This window comes from Solanum lycopersicum, chromosome 12 (assembly GCF_036512215.1).
Source record: "Solanum lycopersicum chromosome 12, SLM_r2.1".
NCBI lineage: Eukaryota > Viridiplantae > Streptophyta > Magnoliopsida > Solanales > Solanaceae > Solanum > Solanum lycopersicum.
Genome location: NC_090811.1, coordinates 4724188 through 4729149, shown reverse-complemented (window position 1 = coordinate 4729149; position 4962 = coordinate 4724188). Strand labels below are relative to the sequence as shown.

Genomic DNA, 4962 nt, shown 5'->3' with positions numbered 1-4962 from the left:
CTTTCCACTTGAGCTAGCTTTCTTGTCAGATGAAATTATTCAAAATTAATTATGCTAGTCATTGCATTTTACTTAAGATAATCAAATCTTGGTAATTGCTGGGAATCTATTTCTGGATTAGTTATGAACTTCTCGATCAAATATGAGATAAACCATTCTTCAATTGTTCACGCAGAAACTGCAGAGATGCCAGATGCTTATTGATCATTCAGGATTATTCTATTGAAATACACGTACAATATTTACCTGGGACAACAATTGTGTAGGCTGGCATATTTTTCGGTGAGAAAGTGTGTGAACCAGAATGATTCTCTTCCCGGCATCGACTACCTTCAACTTTTTTAATCTCCTTTGTTGTTCTGAAGTTCGCTGAAGTTAAAGAAATTTGAGGTACCACTACTTCTTTAACAGGTTTAATCCGTTTTATCTTGGGAGAAATTAATCCATAACCTTGTGTACAGTGAGGGGATTAAATTTCTTAAGGACATACAGTAGTTTCTGTGGACTCGGATTACTTCTTGTATTTTATGTATTTTCTACTTCATCTTATTTCTGTTTCTGTTTATTAACCTTATAAATACAGGTTACTATAACAATAACTAGTGGAACCATGTCCACTCTTACCTATGAAGTATCAAACTACCTAAACATATCCCACCATAACCACAGACTCAACCGGCAATGTATAAGAAGATGATCATGTCCTTGCCCATCTCCTTACACATATAACACCAGACAACCTTTCGCTCACTAAAATTTTCCACTGTCAAATCAACCCTCAAGCATCTAAGGTAGTGAAAACACACAATTTCATCAGCACCTTTGGCATCCATATTGCATTACATGGAAAATCATAATCTACACATGCTTCGGTAGATGATTAAATTTTTGCTTACAAGTAATCTTGAGTTTTTGAAGTGTATATGTTATATTAGTTCAAACTAATGAATCCAATACCATTGATCCCTTAATCTGTAATGAATAACACCAGAAATAACAACTTAGCGATAATAAAGAAATACAAGATTAGTAATGAATAAGTGTGCCGATTGCTCAACAATACCACCAAAAAAAGAGAGAAAAAAATCATTAAAAAAGTCTCCGGCACCGGCAATGTCGTCGGTACCGACTCTCCGTAGAGCACAGTACTGTTGAGTCGAGCTGAAAAAGAAAGAAGGAAATGCGTGAAACTGTGAAGAAACCTTGTGTTGTTGTTGCTGCTACTACTATGACGAAGAAAACTAGTCCGGAAGAAGATGGAGACGTGATAATCATCCCTCCGTTGTGTACATCAGCTAATCGGTCAAGATTGCAAGCTGGGTCACATTGCATAACGCCGACGAATGATGATATGGCTGAGTTCCAGCAGCTTCCGAACGGAGATCTGTACACTGGAACATTTTGGGAAAAGTTCCGCATGGTAATGTGAATTGTGAAGTATTTATGGTCTGATGGGTGTATGTATGAAGGTGAGCGGAGAAGAGGGAAGGCGAGTGGTAAAGGAAAGTTTTCGTGGCCTTCAGGGGCGACTCATGAACGATGGGAGAATGGATGGGTATGGGACGTTTATCGGAGCTGGTGGGAACATGTATCGGGGTCGGTGGGCAGCAGATCGGAAACGTGGGTTTGGGGACAAGTTATATGCTAATGGGGATTTGTAGGTTGGTTCTTGGAAGTGAAATTTGCAACAAGGGGAAGGGAGCTATGTTTGGGGAAATGGGAATGAGTATATTGGAGAATGGAGAAAAGGGGTTATGATTTGGGCAAATGGGAAAAGATATGAAGGGGATTGGGAGACTTGTTACACTAGTCGTTCATGGGGTGATAGTAATTCATCCAAACAAGAATTTAGTACTGATGGTGGTAATGGTGGTCAGGTTCTAAGGAGATGAATGTGCGCAAAAGCAATGTTAATTTACCTAGGATTTGTATATCGGAATCTGATGGTGAAGCAGGAGATATTATTTGTGACATTGTTGACAGAAGGGAGGCTTCTTCTATGTTTGTTCCTAGGAATGAGGAGGAGGAGGACGAGGATGATGATGATGAAGAGATTGAGAGTTCCGAAGGAGATGAAAGTGGGTATTTTCGGAAGAGTCCTTGCCACTCTGAAGTTGTGGAAATGCAACCAATAACCAAGGGACATAAGAATTATGATTTGGTGGTTAGTCTTCTGCTAGGTATCAGGTATTCTACTCAGAAGCATTCCCCAATTACTTAGGGAGTTGTTTGGAATAGATCCAGCTGAATACATGCTAGCTATCTGTGGAAGTGATGCACTTAGGGAACTGTCTTCCCCTGGGAAAAGTGGCAGTGTGATAGATTTATCATCAAAACTTTGAAGAAGTCCGAAGTTAAGGTGTTCATTAGAATGCTTCAAATTTATTATCTGCATTTTAGTCAGTACCCAAGCTCCTTGGTGACAAGGTTTTTTTGGTGTACACTGTTTTAAAATAGTTGGATTTCAAAAGACACGTTTGTTGTTATGGGGAACCTGTTCTACTCCGAACATGTGATCCATAAGCGTTTTGATTTAAAGGGATCCTCGTATGGCCATACAACTGATAAGCCAGGAGGAAAGGCCGATGAGACTACTACGCTTAAAAACCTCGATCTCAACTGTCTTTCAATCTTGGTATAAAGAGCTTATAAGGCAAATTGATATAGATTTTCAGTTTCTGGAAGCTGAAAATATCATGGATTACAGTCTTTTGATTGGTGTTCATATCTGCAATTATAGTAACAATGGCGAGATGAATTTGTCACCTTCTGGCAAAGCTGATGCTCAAGATTATTGCTGATGTGATGCAGAAAGTCCTGATAAGGGACTGATCATTGACAAAAGGAATTCACCTGTAAGTTCAGCTGCAAATGTGCCTGCAAGGGAGATGTGTGTGACAAGGAGTGGAAGTGAGTCAACTTCTGAACAGGGTATCTGTGAGGCTAATAATTCTATCCTTTGCCTGGGCATCACTGACATTCTTCAAGATTATGATATCAGCAAAAGACTAGAACATGCATACAAGTCATTTCAGGTGGATCACACTTCTATATCTGTTGTTGATCCTAAGCTCTACTCTAAAAGATTTCGAGATTTTATAAGTAGAATCTTTAAAGTAGACGAAGGGCAAGGAGAATGGAAAGAGCATGTAGATAAGCATATGGAGACTGGAATTAGTTGAACCGGTTAACGCACTTGTTTGCTGATTATGTGATGACTGGTTATTGTGGAGTTGACTGAACATGAAGATTTTGATCAAATGTACAGCAAAGAAATCTTTTTTGGTAGTATTTGTAGTTACTGTGTTCCACGACAAAAAATAATGCTTAGTTTCCTTGTTTAATTTGTGTTAGCAATGACTTGTAGATTAATGGAAGTTGAAAAAGTGTGTTACCTATCAAAAAAAAAAAAGCTCAACAACAATGTCTTCTGATTCATTAAAAAAATTTAAATTCACTAGTATTGTTGTAGATGTTATCAACTTTTTAAAAAACTTGGTAACTTTTGTTGTAGATGTTATGAACTTCACTTTTTGTTGTTGATTTTGGATTTACTACTTTAAATTTATGGTAAATTAAATGATACACGACAAGTAATCCCCAAGTTGTGCAACATTTAAATTCGTAGGCGGTTCATTAACCAAAATATCGGGTATTGATAATTCCTGAAAAATCTCCTAATTGAGATCAAACATCACAATCAAGTACTCCACCCTTTTCTCCCTATTCCTCTTGTATGCAGTCCATTGGACTTCCCCACAAATTTCAACCTGCGTAGAGAAATACTCTACGACACAGATATCTGGAATAGAACCATCAAAATCCTTTGAGATTCCTCAACTAAGTCCATAAATATCAACCCTAGGTGGCAGCAAGTATTGACCATCACCACGAGCATAGTCCATCCTCGTAACCTTGTAGTCTCTTGTGTTAATAGCAAAGTCAAACCCAAGGACAAACGTGTAAGTCCTTGAGTTATCACAGGAAAGAGGAGTCATTGCGAGGGTAAGACATCTGGATAAGCTAGGATGTCAAAGTACCACACGACTTCTATATTCTAATAAATAATCTAACATACCGAGAACACCGTTGGATATACCAATTATCCTACAATAGAAATAATCTAAAAATCCAACATTAAGAGGTGATCTTAATGGTACTACATTGTCAAAAGCTGATACATCAACGAGTTGAATTTTTTCCCTCTTGAGACCTATGTTGACATTACTTTTAATAAAATGTATTATCAAAAATCTCAAGGCTGCCACCCAAATTTCTGCTCCAATTAAGGTGTTTAGCAAAATCTTGGAATGCACTAATTTCAAGCCCCGACTTCATATGGCTACATAAACAACAGTAGGTCCTCCTAGAAACCCCAATGTGAAGAGATTTTTAGGAGGACCGACTGTTGTGTATGTAGTCATATGAAGTCATGGCTTGGAATTAATGCATTCCAAGATTTTAATGAACACCTTAATTAGAGGAGAGATTTGGGTGGGAGCCTTGACATTTTGATAACATTTTTAAAAGGTATTTCAGCATAGGTCTAAAGAGGAAAAAAACTCTCAGATTTTGACAACGTAATACCATTAAGATCACCTCTTAATGTTGGATTGCCAGATTATTTCTATTATAGGATCATTGGTATATGCAATGGTTCTCTGTATGTTAGATGATTTATTATAATATAGATATCATGTGGTAGAAACGAACAATTTTTTATTAATTTTAGGCATACTTATAGGGGAGATGGAATATTTTCCTTCTCAGTCCTTCGCAATTTATTTTATCACAGTTATTTGTTGTTTGGTGTAATTCAATTGTTATGATCATTATTGTGATTTTAATAAATTTGAGTTTTTGCTCTAGTTGTGGTTTCGTATTTGACTAGATCAACTAATCAATGTTCAGAATCTTTTAATTACTTTTTACATATTAACTCAAGAGTCCTCTCTCCCTATG

At 37.2% G+C, this 4962-nt stretch overlaps 1 pseudogene; it reads left to right on the top strand.

Moving 5' to 3' along the window:
- The first annotated feature begins 1429 nt into the window (after positions 1 to 1429).
- LOC138340693 (phosphatidylinositol 4-phosphate 5-kinase 1-like) lies at positions 1430 to 3187 on the top strand (annotated as a pseudogene).
- The last annotated feature ends 1775 nt before the right edge of the window (positions 3188 to 4962 follow it).